Source organism: Serinus canaria, chromosome 1A (genome assembly GCF_022539315.1).
Source record: "Serinus canaria isolate serCan28SL12 chromosome 1A, serCan2020, whole genome shotgun sequence".
In the NCBI taxonomy this organism is placed as follows: Eukaryota; Metazoa; Chordata; class Aves; order Passeriformes; family Fringillidae; genus Serinus; species Serinus canaria.
Window position 1 is genome coordinate 61,113,872 of NC_066314.1, and position 20,766 is coordinate 61,134,637.

Here is a 20,766-nt window from a genome sequence, read left to right on the forward strand (position 1 = left end):
ATCACCTGTGACTTGCTGTATTGTCAGCATCATGTTCCAAGGTGAGCCCCATCCTCCATGTCCTCTGAGGCAGTGATGGTACATGGTTTGCCTCTTGGAGGTGGAATGGATGACACTGAGGGCTCTGGGTGTGAATCTTCATGCCAAAAAAATGTATTAACTTCCATGCAGAAGGCTTAATTTTCCTCACCTTGACCCTGCTGAGGTGCAATCCCACCACTGAGGCAGCAGTCTAGATAAACACAATTCACAAATTGAAAGAAAGCTAAATTAAAAAGTGAGAACTTTAATGCTGTTTACTAGCAAGTTAAACTTTCTGGGGGTTTAACTATAAACCCTCTATCTGCATGGTGCAGTTAAGTAAAATCTCCTTGGAAATGCAGTGAGACAGGGAGCAGGAGCACATAAAGATAATTCCATTTTAAAATACGTCGAGGAAATGCTTTTTGTTTCCTGTTTTAAAGGGTCTGTAAACAGTGTAGGGGAGAAGGAGGAAGGGGAAAAAGTGCATCAAGCAGCAACTTGGAATCAAAAGGAATTAACTGGAACTTGTTGGCACAAGAGGTAAATGGGGAAGGAGGAAGTAATAGGAGAGGAGTGGGGAAAAAAAACTCAAGAAACTTGATCTTGCAGAGATTTTATTTGGTATGCTGAATGTGTTCCTTCTCCCAGCATCTCCTCACACCGTTTCACTGTGGGTTTTTTTCCTTCCTCTCACTCATACCCCTTTATTCTATCTCTGTGTGGGTTTAATATACTGTGTTTGCAGCTGTTATAAAGAAGAACTTTATCTCTGTAGGTATCCACACTGATCTGCTGTTAGACAAAGTGTGGTGGAGAAATCCAGTACCAGCCTTTGGGGGTACTGCAGGTGAATTTTGGTGTATGTGTTTCTCCAAATATTTTCAAAATTAAGTGATGCCTCTGGAGAGACTTTTTGGATGGTAACATGTCACAATATGACACAAAATGAATGACACTCATACTGAGATGTCCAAGGCAAATAGGGGTAGTTTATTTCCAAACTCCGATATTTATAGAATTCCAAAAGTGACCCTGGACTGGAGGATGAAACTGCTGCCTCTCCAACCACACTGGTCAAACCAACAGTCCATCAATTCTCTCCTCCTCCAGAAAGGAATGCAAAACAATAATTATTTGCATGAAAAGTGTGTGAGAAACTCCATTACAAAAATGTAAATATCAGAAGGCTTGGAAGAACTTTAGAAGGACAGGGCGACAGTAACTGCTGGTGCAGACCCTGATCCTTTTAACATCACAGCAGTGGTGATGGTTACTGCTCTAGAGCTGAGGCCCTGTTTCACTTCTGACTGGATGTGGAGGAGGGCTATCTGCATGTTCATCGTAGCTCTCAGGTGTGTGAGGAAGAAGCTGGTTTTTCCCTGATGCTTGAACAAGAACACTCTTTTGTTACCAAATGCAGCAGCAATGCCTCCTGCTGAAGACCATTAAGGTGATGGAACATGCTAGGAATATTGGATTCATCAAGAAGGCACCCACCACCCACCAAATCTTCAATTTAGCACGTCAGTTAATTCCAAGTTGGGAGTGAAAGGACAGGAGAAGGGGAAAGAGAGAGGAGATGCTAAGGAGCCCTTGGAGCACTCCACAACTACCTTCTTCCAAGAGCTATGTGTAAAAGCACACAAAAAATTCTAAAAGTATATCTATTACAGCTGAGAATAGCAGTTGAGCTCTCATAACTATTTACATGCAGTACAGTGGAAAATATGATCAGAAATGAGGCCATCAGTCAAAGTTTTTCCTGAATAGGAGTCTCAGACAGCTCCCTGGAGCATCCTCCAGCACACAGACTCACTGAGAGGTAATAGCATTTGTTATGGCTGGCAGTTTTTCAAGACTGGTTATATTAAAGTAGATTTCAATGCCTATTTATGTGCCAACATATTGAAACAGCCTGTTTTCTCCCTTTTTCCCCCCCTCCTTCTCTAGACCTGGTGAATAACAGAAGTTTGTGGGTGCCTGTCCCTAAACTAAATTACTTTTACCCAGGAGCTAAAACACAGAATTAGGCTTTAGTGTCAGAATGAGCTAGAACTTTAGGATGATGTTATGACAGGGGAGCAGGAGGCAGGGAAATTCAAAGAGTCAGAAAGTCACCAGAAAACAATTTCTTGTGCATAACAAGGGAAGTACCTATCAGTGGAGATGCAGTAATGGCAAAGTGCTAAAGCTGGAAACAAGGCTAAAGTGAATTTGAGTTTTGTAGGATTATAATGAACAAGGCCTGGCAACATAGGGATGTGGGAGTTTTCCTAATTATTTTGCCATCTAATTGAACACTTTTTTTTCCAGATGGACTTTTAAAATGAGTATTTTGAGGTTCTGCTCTTCAAACTGTCTTCAGCCATGATCCATGTGTTTCCATGAGGGTCATATATAGGAATTGTTATAGAACCTAGTGAAGGTCCTTTTGAAACTTAATATTAAAGATGAGTTTAATGCTCTACATTCATGTTCTTCCCAGGGAAAAACCTATCAATGCCCCAAAAATTCCTGAGGAGATGAGCTTGACATGGATGTCATCCTTCCAGACTGGGAAGGAATCATGCAGTCTCTGGGACACCCCTGAGTGGCACAAATGCCTCAGGTGAGCATCCAAGTTCTCCTGGCTTTTGTAACTCCCTTGTGAAAATCTGCAGACATCTGTGGTGTGGCTTTTAATGAATCCATGGGGGCTTCAGTGCATGTTAGCAAACTGGGCACGTTCCTCAGAGAGAGTTAGGAAAGCTGGTGGGTGCCAGTATCCTGCTTCCAGCAAACAGCAGACAAGCCTGGCACCTCTGGGCAAAGCTCTCACCACAGGGCACATCAGTGGCAGAACAAGGGGCTAACAATAGCAATGCTAAACTGTGGTGCTAAAAATCTTCTGGCACTTTCATCTGTTTCCCTTTCTTCCTCCCTTATCGTGCCTAGTTAGGGTAAGAAATAAATTTTCATTCATGTGGCAACACCATAGACTTCTAAACCATGTGAAAGGTTAACTTCAGAAGTAATGAATAATATGACCAAAATAGATTTGGACCAGTATCCTGTCTTTGATTTTTTTTTTCTTTTCTCTTTTTAAAGGGCATTACAATCCCTTTTGCCTTTGCTCACATTTTGATAGCTATCCCTAGGAAATAAGAGCCAATTGTTAAATATGCAGCATTGTGACTTTGTTCTTTACTTTGTGCTGCAGCTGCCACAGGAGACTTGTAGCCCCATTAAAATCTGCTACTCCCCCTGAAGTCCTGAACTTTCTGGACTGAAAGAAATCTGTCTAATTGTCATGGCCAACTGATGGTGTGTGAAGGATTTGGGCTAACCAGAGTTACTAGGTGAGAGAGGGCTCACATTAATGCTGGGGTGAGAGTAATGGGGAAGCTTAACCAAGTTTTTATTTTTGCTGATGAACAAGGGGTTTTTCCATGGCACACTTCCATGCTCCTGGAGGGATTTCTGGAGCTATGTCAGCTAGCCTAATGCCTTTCTCTTCCTAGAAATGCTTTTGTAATCCAGCTTGTTGGGTATGAAGTCCTAATCATGGCATGGCTGTGCCCTGGCTCTGTGTGAGTCTGTGTAGGATACTCTTTCCCAGACTTTAACTTGCAGGAGGACAAATTGCAGTGTGTGTCCAAAGCTGTGTGCCAAATACAAGGCAGCAGGTCAGAGAGAGGGGCTAAAGCAGGCAGGGCTTTTCCTACAGCTCTTCTGGGCAGGAGGAGGTGCCAACCTGACCAAAGAACTGTTGACTTGTTTATGTAGGACATTGTGGAGAAAAGGAAGCTGTACAAGTATCCTCTATACAGAGGAGAAAAAAGCACAGACTGGAAATTTAAACTGTTAAAACACTTGTGAATACAAGGGTCTTCAGTGCCAGCTGACAGCTATGTGAGACACTACTGTATTTGTGTTTCCCCAGATGGAGGAAGGAATGATAGATCTGACTCCATGTTTTCAGAAGGCTAATTTATTATTTTATGATACTATATTATATTAAAGTATACTGTACTCAACTATACTAAAGAATACAGAGAAGATACTCACAGAGGGCTAACAAGATAATAATGAAAACTTGTGACTCTCTCCAGAGTCCCAGCACAGCTTGGCCCTGATTGGCCAATGAGTCAAAACAGCTCACACCAGAATCCAATGAAACAATCACCTGTTGGAGAAACAATCTCCAAACACATTCCACATGAGCAAAACACAGGAGAAGCAAATGACATAAAATCGTTTTCCTTTATCTCTGAGGCTTCTCAGTTTCCCAGGAGAAAAATCCTGGGTGAAGGGATTTTTCAGAAAATGTGAATGTGACAAGACACTCCAAGTGATTTATTCCCCAGAGGATATGGATGCCCTGCAGTCTTGTGAGCATTGCATGGTGTCTTGTACAAAGGAGCCTGAGGGAGGGGCTGCCTGTCAGGGCAGGGATTTCTTCTGGCCAGCGTCGTCCTGGCAGTGGGCATTTGCCACTGGTGACTTGTAGTGTTTACAGTGGGTGTCTGTAGCTATTTGTCTGTCTGAGGGAGGCCACCACTCTGGTTACAGGTATAGCCAGGTCTCCTCTGGCCATGTCTGCAGCCTAATGCATGACCTCAAATCCAAATGACATGAGGATTTTGTGTTAAGGGGGTTTTTAGCATGGAAATATTTTCTCACACTGCATTTTGAAAGACTATGCCTTACAGCCCTCAAGAGTGGAAGGTTCACATCCCATTCTGGTGTTTTTTACAGGCAGTTTCTGGGGTGACACTCCTCTCTGTCCCATAGAATCTCGAGGTTCAGCACTGACAGTGGCCTTCCTTCAAAGGGCTGTGGCAGCATGAAAGGCTTTCTCTCAGCTTGTTCTGCTCAGAAAACATCATCTGGTGAGTCTGTTACAATTTTGGGGCGAGGATGGTGAAGTACAGCTTAAAGTATGACTGTTCTATTTAAAACAATAATTTGTCTGTTCTGAAGAGAAATGGCCATTAATAAGAAGAGATCTATTTGAGATCTTGAGTGTTGATGATTGAATGCTTAAGTCATTATCTAATGACTGTACTCATTTCCCAGGGTAAACCTGTAAAAATGAGACACCTGTTTTAGCTGTTTCTCTCTTTCTGCCCCTTTGCATTCTGCTCTACAGAACCAGAGTGCCCTGTCCCCCTGCTCAGTCAGTTAATGCTCCTGTGGTCTCTCTTCTGCTCCTTCCCCTGGTTAGGCACCAATACTGCCAGGTGCTGCTGTTCCACTGCTCACCTGCCCAGCCTCCATCTCTGCCACAGGCCCAGGGACCCACACAGCTAACTGGGCTCTGAGCTCGAAGACAAAAGGAAAACTCACTCCCTCTCTTGTTTCCCAGGCAAGGGCACAGCTGCTGGCACGGGTAGACAGTTTTCTCTCTGAAGAGCAGAGCTGCCTTGGCATCATTAAGCAAATTAGTACTTTGAACCCTCAGATCAGAGAAACTTGGAGCTTGGAAAGATGTGTCCAGTCTGTCTCTTCTGTTTTGTGGAAGCAAAATGTTTTGCCTTTCTAGCTATTTGAGCCATGTCTAATCTCCCCCATTCCCCCTTCTTCTGTCTTACTGTGATCCTCACTGCTCTGTGAATGAGCACATCTCCTTGGGCAGCTGTCTTGGACCTCAGAAGTAAAGCACAGCAATTAAATATATAAATTAAAATGCACCAGACTTGCAGCACCATCAGCATAGATCTGTTTGCTTTTTCATGTGCACACACACATTTCCAATGTGAATTTCAAACCCTAGCTCTGAAAATGATGAGGTACCTTCTCCATTCACATAGGCCACTGTGCTTCTTTTGGCTGGGGTAGAGTTAATTTTCTTCACTAGACAGAAGCTAGGAAGGGGTTGTGTTCTGGATTTATGCTGAAAAGGGTGTTGGCAATAGAGATGGTTTTGGTACTGCTGAGCAGGGTTTGCACAGAGCCAAGGCCTCTTCTGCTTCTCACACCTCCATGCCTGTGGGGAGGCTGGGGCTGCCCAAGGGGGACACAGCCAGGACAGCTGATCCTGACTGACCCAAGGGATGTCCCCTACTTTGTGGCATCATGCTCAGCATATAAAGATGTGGGAAGAAGGAGGAAGTGGAGGAAATGTTTGGAGAGGTGATGGTTGTCTTCCCAAGTAGCTCTTACCCATGATGGAGTCCTGCTGTCCTGGTGTGTCTGAACACCTGCCTGCTCGTGAGAAATAGTGAATTAATTCCTTGTTTTACTTTGCATGCATGGCATTTGTTTTTACTCCTTACACTTCCTTTATCTCAGCTCACAAGTTTTCTCACTTTTACTCTTCCAATTCTGTCCCTGATGCTGCTGGGGGGGAAGCAAGCAAGTGGCTGCATGGGGCTTGGTTGCCAGCTGGGGTTGCACCATGACAGCCACAAAGCAGTGCTGCTGTTATAAAAATGTTTATTTGCTGAATGTGCTTTGCCTTAAGCTGCTGTCTGAGATCATTCCAAGATACTCTTCCATGCTCTGATGTATCCAAAACTGCAGCAAGTTAATTCAGTGCTCACCCCAGGCACTCCCACGTGGGTGGTAGTCCTCATATCTCTGCAGTCTGCACTGCCACCAAATCAAGCACAGGAACATCCCTGAGGAATGAGTGATTATTTAAACTCATTTTTGGGTTGGATTGTGCTTGTTTAAGAAAGGTGCTTATTGGGAGGGACAATTGGTCTCAGCATGGAACTGACCTCTGATTAATTAATTAATAACCACTGTCTGCAACCTGACACTCTAAATGGGAAATAGAAAAATAAACAGCTTAGGCCACCTGTGCTAACTTCTGTTTGAGAGCTTGGCTGCTCTTATGAGATGGTTGTGCCTTGTCCTGGGGCACACAGAAGGGGTAGAGGGAGCCCACTGTAGAAAGGTCAGTTCCCATGACATGACCCAGAGAGCCACCAAAAGAGGAGAAGCAGAGCTATGTGTTGTACCTTAATATCCTCAGAAGGTTTCTCTGAATCAGCTCTACCAATAACAAGATTTTAGTGGGTTTATTTATTTTATTTTTAAAGTTTATTCCCCCCCCCCCGCCCCAGATTCATCCTCTGCTTTACTAGTTTCTGAGGAAAGTAAATATTCTTCACTTCCAGTTTTGTTCCTTTCCTTTCTCATGCCCCCTGTGATCAATGGAAGCTGGTGGGTGTCTCATACAGGTTATTTATGTACTGTTTAATTTGCTGTTGTTACTTGAGATGGCTGGAAACACTTTGGCAAGCTAATTCTGGAAAATGAAGACTTATTGTAATGGAATTGCTTTATAAATACCATTTTGACTGAAAGAGTGAGGAAATTATTCTTACCTGCAGAATGTGGCATCCTGAAAAATCTGTGAAGAGCTGTTTACCCAGGACACTGCCAGCCTGTGCACACACCCTGCTAGGCTTCAGACAAGGGATGTTTCTAAGCCATCTTGTCAATCCACCAGCAAGCTGGTGGGCTTGCTGTTTCCCACAGGAACATGCATCCAGAGCTGCCCCCAGCAGCTCAAACCTTCCTGTGCAGCATCCTGTGCTGCTGGCAGTGGTGGCAGCAGAGATGGAGTATGCATTTGCTGTGTAGCTGGTAAATCATATCAGGCTGAGGTACCCCGTGCCTCTGTTGAACCTTCATCTCTGTTTTATGGGATCCCCCAGTGATGGTGGCATAGGTGCAGAATGTTTCATCAGATCTGTGGATTTGATGTGGCCTCCATCTGTGTTGGGGTCTGGTGGCTGAGAAGGTGAGAGACTGACCCACCTCTGGACTCCCTGTGCTGATCATGATAGCAACAAAACTTTAGAGTACAAGTTAAGGTTCTCTGTCAGCACAGCTCAAAGAGCACTGGGACCTCACTGGTATTCCCAGAAGTGTCCCTGTGATGTAGGGTTGAAGCATGGGAGTTGTTTGGCAGCAGATGCTAAAAGTGAAATTTTGACTCTTCCTGTTGTCTGAATTATGGGGGAGGATTAGACAGAAAAAAAATAAAAAAATCTTCACTTTACTTCTTCCTTGCCCAACATCAGACAGAACAATTCTGAGGGGAAAAAAACCTTCTTGTCAAATGTGAAGAGTGTCAACCCCCTGCTTGTGAAAGCTGTGTGCACACACTGGTTTGGGTGGGTTTCCTCCTGGAAGTGGCCTGGCACCCCTGGAGCTGCAGAAACCCATTGCATCAGGTGCCATTTGGAGTCCCCACCAATTCAGCTGTGCCAGGGTTAATGATTATAGCAACACTGACAATGGGGCCAGCGCTTGTGTGTGATGCTAAGAGTGACATGAAGCCTTTGGGCAGGCTTGCTACTTATTATCTGGTTAAAAGACAGTGTGAGGGTCAGGAATGTGACTTTAAGGTATAAGTGTAGGCTAGACAGGATCTAGAGAATAGCAAAGATCACCTATTCTAACTGTCTTCCCAGCCTGTCAGAGCTGTATATGACATTAAAGTTAATGAGCCAGAAATGAGCAGCCATGTCCCTAGAGAGCAGGTTTTTTTTTTAATTTTTTTTTTTCCCCTCTATAAAGAATGGTATGAACAGCACTAACATTCTATGCACCTCTGTGCTGGTAGTAAACTAATGTCTGAGATGGCAGGAGCTGAAATTTAAAAGAAAGCTTTTATGTTGTCTGTACCCATTGTCTAAACCCCAGGATATTCTTGTTAGAGGAATATTTTGCTGTGGCATATAATTTAGATTTTATATATATATATATATATATATATATATATATATATATAAAGTGCAAAGGTCGGGCAGAGCTGAGAGAAGTTAGCCCTTTCAGTTTGCTGTGCACAGCTTGGGGCAGGACTTGGGGGAAGGGAAGGGAAGGAGAAGACCTGAAGACAAACATCAAGCATGGGGAAACATGGTCTAAACAGAGCCAGTGCATGAGCCCAGAGTGTGTGAACAAGGAGGCTGTAAAGCACATGGATTTCACCATATCCTCTTGGAAAATTCCTGAGTTCTTTTAAGAACTATCTATGGGCACTGATGATGGGAGGTTTCTGCACCAAAGGAGTGATGCCCTGGGTCAAACTTGCCTGAGGAAAGTGTATTCACTCAAGTCCCCAGAACCATGTCTCTTTAGAGGGTCTCATCTCCTTAGAAACAGCTTTCAAAATATGTTCAGTCTGACTGTGCTGTGGCCCCAAAGAATGGCACTGGGAGAGAGCCTGTTGTGATTCATTAAAACAGTGCTCTCAGGCATCCTGCAAGTGCAGCAAGGGAATGGATACATTACCAGAGCTCTGTCTCATCTGTTCTGCAGTGTTGATGTGAGATACTTGGTGGGATGCAGAGATGAGGCAGTGAGCTAAGAAGCAAGAAAAGCAGTGGGCTGACAGAAGTTAGAGCAGGAAAGCTGTACCTGGGGTTGATGGGAATTTGCTTTCCAACATTGGCAGATCTGTGACAACAACCTGCTTGCAGGTGCTGGGGCTGAGGCAAACACTGCTGTGAGTTGCTTAGCAGGATGGGGAGAGACAGGAGCTGGCACTAAGTGTGGGTTACTCTGACATGGAAGAGAAGCTGTGACTGATGGAGGGCAGTGACAGCTCAGACTGGGAGCACTGCCAAGAGAGATTTCCCCGGCTCCCTAAATGTTGCCTGCAGTGTGTGAATAATTTTCACCTGGGAGCCAGGCTGTCTCTTCTGTTGGGGAGCTGGGAAACTTTGGTAAAGGCAAAGCCAAGGTGGAAGCTAAGCAAAGGGCAGTGAACTCCGGGGAGATGAGATCACTCCCATGGTATCTCAATGCCCAGGGCCTCTGCTGGTCACCCCTGCTGCTGCTCAGATACCTCGTGGTGCCTGTGTCTCCTTGGGACACCTCAGTGCCTGGGGAGGAGAAACCTGTCCCCTCATCTGCAAATTGAAGTGGGCTGTACCATCCCTTCTTCAATGCAGCTCCTGCCCCTCTGCCAGGAGATGTTTGAGTGCAGCTGGCACTGGGCTGGTGTCTGTCCTGTCTGACAAACTCTGGCCATCTCCTTCTCCTTTTTCAGGGAGACTCTTGGTGGCCACACATCTGTTTGTTTGACAGGCATGGCAAGCTGGCCAGTATTGCAGTGTGGGGCTTTTGTGTATTTTTCCTCAATGAAGAGGTTGTCACATGTACTGGGTAGATGTTTGTGAATTGGGTCACTTCCCTCCAAACCCTCCCTCTTTGGGAGTCCAGACTTGAGCACCCTGTTTCAGAAATCATCTTTTTACTACAGTAAACCTTGTGGTGCTGTAGTGCTTGTATCTATTCAGTTCCTGAAAGATGCCCAGGAAATATTATCCTTCAGCATCTGGGTGTATGGCTGTTGTCAAGTCCTGCACAAGTGGTGCTCATCTGTCAAAACAGAATTGGTAGCCCTGTTCCTCTGGGATAACCTGATTTACCAGGGGGAAGTAGCTGCTGCAGGAGCATGGGGAACTAAGATGGACTGCTCTGGCTGCAGTGTTATCTTGCTGGAAAGGAACTGATCTGGAACTTGGTGTGCTGGCTTATCCATTGTAAATATGCCTTGAGGTTTCAGAGAGATTTATCTATGCCAAGCCCTTAGTCTTGGCTCTGATGTTAAGGAGGCCATACTGACACAATTCCACTTGCCAAACAGTTGTTTTTTCTCTATTTTAAGTGGAAGGGTTTAGATTTGCCTTCTTAGGGGAGGGAAGGGTGGTGTCTGACTCAAAGTTTCCTGTGAACTGGTAACTAAAAACTAGACTTGGAAGTGAAGTGTATTTGTGAAGAAGGCTTTTAATGCTCAGCCCTATCAGCCTGTATCAATGAATTACAAGCCAGGAAAGGTCTGCCTGCCTCCATCTCCTCTGGTTTCAGCACTGCTGTGCACTACATACACGTCCATGCTTTAAACAGAAGAGAGCAGACTCTTTTCCATCCCTGTGCTGCTTATCATCGTCCACATAAATATTGAAATACAAGCACAGGAGTGTATGTCATGAAGCAAAGTGGTGTCATGTAACCAAGTGAACCTGGCAGCCATCTGCTGCTAAATGGCTGAAGAACTTCAGCCTGCCCGTATACCAGCTCATTCTGGTGCAACAATTAAAAGGTCATGTGGGTAACTTTTGATTTATTAGATGTACCAAATACCAGTGTATTTGTTGCTTAAAAGAAACCCTTCTTTCTCCTATCCTCATCTCATGCTGCTTTTGGAAAGAAAACCTCATATTCTAGCTCAGTTCAGAAAACATCAGTCAATCCTTACAAAAATAATAGTTCCCCTGAACTAGCAGAGCTGTAAATTGCAGTATTTTGTCAGGCTGCTGTTGCTGATGACGGACTTGCCGTGTTCTAACCAACTTAAAAAAACTGCTCTGCCATGGTGACAACAAATGTGTTGGGGTTTTGGCTTAAAGATGTGATTTCCTCAATGTGTCTTCAGCTGTGCAAATAGAGCAGCTCAGTGTTTGCAATTTAGTGCTGTATCACAGAGCAGGGAGGCTTCCTGCTGTGAAAATGTGTGTGGCATCAGGGGAATAACGTCCTGACTGAAACCTTCCAAGAAGTGGGGGCAGGATGGGTTGCCATGCTTGCTCCTGGTGGCAGAAGGAGACCTGTTCTCAGGGCTCCTGATGTGCCAGTCACCACTTCTCACCTCTGGAAAGAGCATGTGCTGCCCATGTGAAGTGACAGCCCCATCCTAGCCACTGTGCTCCCCACGCCTTGGGAGATGGACAGAGCTGCAGGGTGAACCCAGGCTCTCAGGCATGCTTGTGGTGGTAACAGAACCCCCTGGCCTTCCAGAGGGGACTTTATACCTTAAATTTCACTGGAGGAAGAGGGTTAGGAAAGCTTCTGACAAAGCTGAAGGACAGCTATTAATACTCCTCTGAACATTTTTACTTCTCTGACCTAGAAATGGGCAGCAGGGTGCAAGGGGTGTAACTACTGGGCTGCTAAGGAAAGTGTCATCAGGTAAAATAATTTGGACTTTCAGTGCACAGCTAGAGTTGCATGTAGAGTATCTGGTGGGGCTTTTTTTTTTGTTCCTGAAGATCTGTTGCATGGTATTCTTTTGGACCATCTGTTTGATGCAGAGGCATTTGGTGAGAGAAGAATCACACACAATTCAGGGTGAGGTGCAGCACTTTGTGCAGAGGAGTTTTCCCTCTCCACCTTTTTACAAGTGAGTCTGGCTCTTATATTCTAAATATACCCTGAGGGAAAGGGAACAGCAGAACCAAGAATTATTTACATATTTTGAAGGAAGAGGCACTGCAATACTGAGGAAGGAGGCATAGATATTGAGGGAAAGGAGAGTTGCATAATTTAAGTGTGACAAGTAATTCCCATTAGTGTGGACTCTAATGAGCTCTTTCCTCCAGTTCTAGACTTGTTTGAAGCAAGGGTAAATCATAAATTAATCTACACAGCATTGCTGCTTGCTTTTTTTTTTCAGAGTAGCTCTTCACTGCAGGACAGCAGCTTTACCACACTGCAAATGTTGCTCCTGATTCCTCCCTTCAGAAATAACTTGTGCTCAAGTCCCACAGCACTGATGTTTTTTGGCTTAAAGAGGGCACTGAAAGTGTTTATTGTACCAGCTGTAACTCTTGCATGCCATGTGACAGTAGGGTCAACACAGGAATTCAAAATCAGGAGAAGGTTCTCCTGACCCCCAAATCCTGCCCCAGCCCAAGCTGTAGCTCAGGCTTGCCTGGTTTTCTGGTCCCTGGGCTCTGGAGGTTGTAGGCTAAGGTCATGAGACAAGAAGGGCTTCTGCCTGACAATAGTTACATTTGCTTGAATGCTGCATGTGAGTTTTTTATGGCACAAGAAATGGGACTGTGAAATCCCAAACAGACTTCTCATCACAATTTGTTAAGTAGCCATCCTGATGCAGCCAGAATTGTCCTGCTCTTTGCACTTACTGCACCAAGTTGGTTGTCCTATCAAAGAGGGAAGTTCTTCACTGCAATGGAGATATTCTCCTGATTAGTTTTTCTCTTTGTGGATTTTTTTCTCTTTGCTTTAAAGTAGCTTAGAAACTACAAGCTACTGCTTTTATAAGCAGGGGTTTTTAAAATTTTAGCTAGTGCTGGGTTAAGATGAGTGGTGTGAAATTTTGATTACGTTTTTCCCCAGAATATCTTGTGCTCAATGTTGGGGCTCAGATTTCTTCCTTTTTATGCTCCCAGTAGCCTGTCATGTTGGTATGTGGACTGGGAGGCCTCCAAGAAGAATCTGTAACATTGGTAGAACTCAAACCTTACCAAATCAAAAGCAGAGCAGAATATGCTTGAAGTAAGATTGCCTGTACTGGCTGGAAGCTGTGTTTTAACATCTACATTTCCTTGCAAGAGCCAGCTCTTTGTGTGTATGTTTTTTTTTTTTTGGATGCAGAATGAATGCTCTCACACACCAACAAGGATCAGTTGCTATTTCCTTCTCAAGAGCCGTACAGGGTTTGATCTGTGCTGGCTGCACTCTCTGCTCTCCCTTAATTTAGTGGCACTGTTTATGTAATTGCTGCTTTTCTGATTCAAGTGCATGAGTACAAGCTGAAGGTTTGACACAGGCAGCCAAACTTTTTAATTGCCTTTAGCTCATTTCTAGCTGTGGCACATCTCTTTGAATGCAGCTGACTCACAGGAAAGTCTGGGAGAGAAACTGTACCCTTTTTATTTATGCTTTTTCTCTTGCAAAATTGCTCTGTGAATTTTTATCACCTAATGGTTTCTCTGACACATTTTAAAAGTGTTCAGCTTCTCACCAAGAGACTATTTTATATGAGACTTGGGCCAGTAAACCATTTCTGTGATCTGGGAAGTGCTGTGCTTCCTTCACAGAGCAATCCATTTTGAAATTAGCTGGGCCTGCCTGCTCAAGAGGAACTCACAGTTGCTTGGCTGCTAGTCCTGAATGGACCTATTAAATGCCATATTTCTGTAAAAAACCCAGCAAAAATCTATTGCTGACTAGCAGGTCCTGAAATTCATGCACGTCAAGGGTAGCATAAATAATTTCAGCTTGCAGTTTTGGAGACAATAGTGGTTTCTGGCTTAGTAAATACTAACTTACATCCAGTCTATTGAAAAAGGTGATTATGTAAGGTAGAAATCAGCTGGGACTTCAGCAGAGCTGGGAGGAAAAAGCTCCTCTTTCATTCAAAATGCCTTTTAAAATGCAAAGCACCTAGTGATGTGGATGTTAATTGACTTATCCTGTCCTAAACTATGTCCAGCCATGTTTTGCTTCTCTCAGGTGGTTCCAAAGCACAGACAGATTGAAGCTCCAGCTCTTTTCACTTCCTTGTCTAAGCATCTTACAGAAATGCTCTCACCCTGTATTACCCCCTTTGTGTACAAGGGTGATGGGTCATTGCTGCTACCTCTGACCAGCCAGGTGGAATTGTGCCAGATTTAAGGACTTGGAATTTGAGTCTGGAAATCAGTGTGTTATGGATGGGTGTCTGCTCACTACAGCAAATTATAATGGCAGGCTCCTGGCCCAAATCTCTTTGTAAATGTCTTTCTCTTCTCCCAGCAGTTCATCTCAGGAAATACAGCTCCTGTGAAAAGACTGAGGAGCTCCTTACTCTATTGCTCCCTTCTCTAGCTCAGTACAATCTTTTCCTCCAAGGTAAGAACACGACAGTAAGCAAAAGTACATGCTGTGTCCTGCTCCTCCCTTGTAATCCCTGGGACATCTGCTCAGAGGTGACCTGAGTGGAAATAACCACCTGGCCCACTACCAGTTAGAAATCTGGGGGCTGCTGGAGGCCTGGGTGGTCTATGGGAGCCTCTCTAAATGGTGAGGCAGAAGGAAGAATGCACTCACCCAGCTTGCAAGAGGGAAAGCAGAGATGATAACTTCTAAAAAGTTACAACAGACTCGGTTATACCACATATTTCTCAGACTAGAAAACCATGCTTGAGGGTTTTTCTCATCCACCTTTGTTTTCACGAAGCTCCTCTTTATTCCTGACCTGTGACAGCTGAAAGGGTTTTCCTGGGAGAGAGAAGATGAGTGTGGGTATGCATGTGGTGAGGAGCTGGGGAATAGCTGTTGTGCCAGCTTGTTGTGTGGAGGATGCTGGACAGCTGAGGTTCAGTCTGGACCACCTTTGTCTTGTGGTCTCCATGGGGCTGTGAGGCCAAGCAGGTCCTGGCACTGTTTTTTTCCCATCAGCTCCTCCATCCCACTTGACCAAAGGCAAGTGAGAGCTGCAGGTTTCCCTAAAGTTGAGATATTTTTATTTCCCAGAGTTACAAGCAATAGCAAAGACTCCTTAGGGGCCAAGGCCACATTGCTGATATGTGTGACACGCTGCAGACTTCACTGTGTTTGTACCTCTGGGTACAGAGGGAAACCTTGGCAGATCTTGCTGCCCTTTGCCTGCTCTTGCTGCTCAGTTTCCAGCTGAAATCTGTGCCTGGCTTCCAGGTGCTGCTGGGTGTTGGGAGAATCTATGAGGCACAGGAGGGAAAATCAGTCACAGAATGGTTTGGAAACATTAAAGCTCCACCTTGTTCCACCCCTCTGCCATGGGCAGGGGCACCTTCCATTAGACCAGGTTGCTGAAAGCCCCATCCAGCCTGGCCTTGAACACTTCCAGGGATGGGGCATCCACAGCTTCCCTGGGCAGCCTGTGCCAGGGCCTCACCACCCTCTTGTAACCACAGAGAAAAGCAAGGCACAGTTCTTCCCAAGAATATTTCTGGGTTTCACATTCTCTGAACCTCAGAGAATGAAAACACAATTCTTATCATTTGCTGTGCCTGTGTGTGTGCCAAAGGAGAATGCAACACGGAGATTGTTCACCCAAAGTGATGGGGTTTTGTTTCCTTGGCCTATCAGGACCAACAGTGTGTGTGTGTGTGTGTGTGTTGGGACTGCTGGCTGGCAGCCACGAGATTCTGTGCAGTGAGTGCAGGGTTGAGTGCTTGGCAGATTCAGTTTTAGCTGTATAGAATAATATAGTGTAAAAAAGTAATTAATTGGCCTTCTGATATCAGTGGAGTCAGGTGCATCATTCTCTCCCCTCGAGCCCATCACAGCACTGCCATACCCCCTCAGTAAAGGCCCTTTCAAGGCTGGTGCCGTGGTGTTCTGCAAACTCAGACATCTGCTGTCCCTCCTTAGGGCAGCTTTGCTCCTAAGCAGTGCCAGGTGAGGATGTGCTCTTTCACCTCAGTGCTGTTTAGACCTCCGGCTGGGTTTGGGCACTCCCAGATGCTCGGCACATCGGATCACCCGAATGCTGAAGGTGCGTGCTCTCAGGTGTGCCCTTACCTAAGAAATGCTTCAGCTCAGGTAACTAATGCTGGGCTTGGGACTTGCCGAGGCTGTTTCCTCGCTTTCCTCTGCTGCCACCGCGTGGGCACGTCTCGGGGCTCATTTCAAGTTGGTATTCATCTCTCAGAAGGATGCCCTCCGCCCTTGGTTGTGCTGCAGTTTTCGGCTGTGCACAACGTGCTTCTTCATTTGCCATGGAATTCAGCTGGGGTGGAGTCTGACACATTAAAAGGACAAAATAAGGAGAGAGAATCTCTATCATGTTTTTCTTTCCCATTTTTCCACTGAAAGACTTGCAGAAGGTGTACATTTTTCACCTCTAGGAAAGGTTATCTTGGAGTAACTAAGTGTGCATGGCAAGTTACAAACCTCAGACAGAAGTTTCACAGGCATCTCAATCAAAAACCAGGCTCAAGCCTTAGCAAAACTTTTCCAAAGGGCTTTTCCTGAGGCAGTTATAGGGAGAAGACTCTGTGTCACTGTGGGCTCATTGAGTGGCTTTTATGTGCCATACATTCAGTTCTGAAAATTGCACTTGGGACTCAACACCATTTATGCTCTTCTGGAAATAATGTTTTGAGAGCAGAACTCTATTGAAACTACGAAAATGGAGTTCTGGAGTGGAAGAGGGACTGCTGGAGATGTCTGGTGCAGCTTGTGCTATTTCATGCCAGAGCAGCTTTGGAGCCAGAGTGTGACCTGGATCCTGCTCACCTTGGGGCTCAATCAGGCCAGAGCCAAGTGGATAACTGTGTTTGAAACTGGACACAGAGAAGGATGATCTAATTTCAGATTGAACTATAACTTATTCTCCTATATTTGTCCATCAATGGCTTTCAATTTATTGTTTCATCAATAAATGAAACATTTATAACCTGCTGCTATATAAAAAAGCAGTTTAGAGATGCAACTCTGTCAGAAGTGATGCATCATGCCAGAGCAGGCCCTGCAAATTTAGCTTTTGTGAAGTGAATTTGTATCAGCATTGCACATGAACAAACCACCCATGAGCTCCTCACTTTGCCAGTTGGTTGGGCTTCAGGGCAGCACTCTTTCCCTCTGCCATCAAATATTGCGAGCAATGAAAATTTGGGGTGAGGGGCTGATCTTCTCACCTGTCCCTTTCAGCCCAGGGATAGTTGCTGGAAGTAAACACCTGAGAGTGCTTCCTGTCTCTTCACATCAGAGAAAATCCTTCTCTGATGAATGAATGGCTGGGGCACATTTGATCATTTTACAGTCTTGTTAGGGGGAAAAAGGTTTAAATAGAACACATTCTTTAATGCAACAGATGCAGCTCTGGGTGTAAGCAAAACTGTGCTGAGTCTATTTTTCCAGAGTCATGGGTCAGCTGTCAGGGCAGATTCAGTCCTGGACCTTAGCTACCTAGCAGGATGTTCAGTGTGGTTACAATATCTAAACCTAGAACTAAATATCACGTGGTTTTATCTGTTGCAATAGCTCTGACAGAAGTTTGGCCCCGGGGCTGTGAAGTCCTGGCGCCTGTATGATAGAGAATTGCTGCTCAGCCACAGAGAATCGAGAATGACTTTCCATTTCCTCTCTCTTTTCTCCCTCTACTGGCCGACAGAATAAGATCATAAAGCATTCAGAGCTTTCTTTTGGTTTTTCAGAGGCATCCTAATCTGAAATTCATCCAAACTTCCAGCTTTGACTCATCTTGAAGGTAGAATTAAATGAGCCAACACAGCTGCATTGAATTCCTACACAAGGTGGAGCACAATGTGCTGTTCTGGGGCTAACTCTGGTTTCAACCCTTGTCTAGCAGCTGTCACAGGAATATTCTAAAAAGCTCAATGTCCATCAGTGCCTTAGAAAATTCCCTAGAGTGAGTCTGGGACATCTGGGTGCCTGGGGCCAGGCTGAGTGTTGTCACCCCAGCACTGCAGGAGCACCAGGGTGTGAAGGCTCCCCTGGAAGTCTCCAGCCCAACCTCTGCTCAGGGCAGGGTCACCTGAAGCAGGTTGTAAAGGGATGTTTCTAGTGAGGTTTTGAATATCTCCAAGGATGGAAACTCAACAACTCTGGGCATCCTGTTCCTATGTCTGGCTGCTTTTGTGGTAAAAAAAGCTTTTTCTTATGCTTCATTGGAATTTCCTATGTTTATGTTTCTCATCCTTTCAGTTGAGCATGCCAAAGGGAAACCTCACAAATATTGGTGTTAAATGCTTTTGCACCCCAGAGTTTCAGCAGTTTCTTCTAGATTGCCTACTGCTTTATATTTTCTGAGAAGCAATCTCTGATTATAAAATGAGATGATATAGCAGCAAATACTTTTGCAAGTCTGCTCCAGCTGAAAGAAAGCCTGTCCAGCTGCATTAAGAGAAATATGAGCCTCTTAAAGCTGCTCACCCCTCAGACAGAAGGAAGCTATATTCTGTTCTGCCTTAGACAATTTAGAGCAGCCATTCAAAAGCAGCCTTTAGCATCTTGAAAGCAAACATGCTTTCAACAAGGCTTCTTAAGAAAAAAAAAGGACCCCCATAAAAAGCATGAGTATATAAAAGATATTCTCTTAAAACAGCTGGTGAAATAATGGGAGGTGTCCTGGACTAGAGTTAAATTTTGCTATCTTTTTGACTACTGACACCTCAATGCAACTTCAGTGGGGTTTGTCTCTCTCCTGGACTGTGGGGGAATAATTTGGAACAGTCCTGCTTTAGATTTAGTACACTGACTGAGAAAGGCAGTTTTAACCATCTCTTTCACCCTCAGGAGGGCATTTTGTCTTTTTTCCCAGCTTCTTGGGAGTTTTTTTGTCTCTGGCAGACAAAATGTTTCACAGCTTTTCTTCTGAGAGACTCAGAAGTATCCTGTGTGCTGTGCTAAGGTGGAATCCTCTGTCTTGCAGGTTCACCCCACTACTGAAAGCAGTTTTGGGGTTGTAACCTACAACACCTTTGGCAATGTTTTATATGGTGATTCTAATATAGCACCCTGCAGTCTGTACCCCTCCTTCCCATCCAACTGCAGTTTTTCACAGGACAATAGCCCTGCCTCCATAGATCACAGGAAATCCTGTGTGTGGAGTAGGAATATCCCATCCAGGCTACACAACAGTTTGGGACTGGCCTAATTTTCACCATTGCAATTCTTGTTGTTCTGAGGTACTTTTTAAATTTCTGCAGAGGTTTGTGGGAGGACAGTTCAGTCATCCCCTTGCCAAGAAAAAAGTTACATCTCTTGGCTCTAATCTGAAATGCTTGCAGTGAAGTGCTGCCAGTAGATAAGTAGTCATAAGAATATAATGTGGATATTTATAAGCAGTGACAAATAAATTTGGTAGCCTTTTTTTCTGGTCAAGTATGAAATGTAACTGCAATGTAACAGCAAGGCAGAGGGCCCCTGAAACACTGGTTATTCTGCAGTGCCTGTTATGGCTTCAGAAAGTTGAATCCTTTGGAAATTTTTTTGCAGAAAAAGGAATGCAAAGGATTTTAAGATGCAGCAGTGTCTGTGAGATGACATGAGATGAAAAATGCCAAAGTTCTATACAAAGCTTTCAGGTTCATTTCTCTCCAAGCACATCATCCATCAGATGATGAGCTCAGAAGTTATGGACTGCCACATTTAACATTGGAGAAGGAATCCCTGGAGAACTAAACAAAATCCATGACTGTTCTTACCTGTACAAGAGAATATGAAATACTGTGTCTGCCACTCATAGGGCTGCTGTGTTTTGCTTGTGCTGGCTTCCCAAGAGATCCAAGGGTATAATGAATTGTACGGGAAAAGCAGATTTGTCATTTTGTTGAAATACCTGGGTTTAAAGTCTGGAATACCAGATTTTGCTGGAAAGAGTAATGAAAACCTCACTGTTTCTGGAGAGCATTGCACCAGGGTGTGGCAGCCATGGGAAATACTCACTGTCTCCCGTGTGGGACTTAGGAAGTCATTCCAATCAGCTCAGCAATAACCTCTGCCTTCTTTTCTTTCTGTTTCTAGAGGTGTGACCCTCTGAGTCAAGCAAGCCTGATTTGTGCTTCTTCAGGGTAAAAACCTTTTGCTTTCCCAGTCTCCATCCTGCTGTCCATCCACTTGAGAAGTCCATCCACTTGAGAAATTGGGGAAGAGAGGTTGTCATTGAAGACAGGTAAAAAAGCTGCTCAGGACCTCAGCCTTCTCCTGATCTATTGTTACCAGTTTTCTAGCATTGTTTGTTTGGGGGACTGAGCTTGATATCAGTGAACAATTGTCCAGAGCTTTACTCAATGCATTGTTCCTTTGAATTTAGAGGGCTTCATTTGTTTTCAGATAGCCCCTTTTCCTAAAAAGGCGGAATATCTCTTTTTCTTAAAAAAAAACCCAAACCACCCAACATCCCATGAGCAGTTTCCCAAGCCTGCTGGGAGCAGGAGGTGGTTACACTCTCAAGGCTGCTGTGAGAGCTGCAGTTATCTGTGGGTTGTGATCACTGCTCACACATCCGTGGAGCAAGAAGTACTGTGTGTGGTAAAATACCTCTTCACACTAGATTTTCTA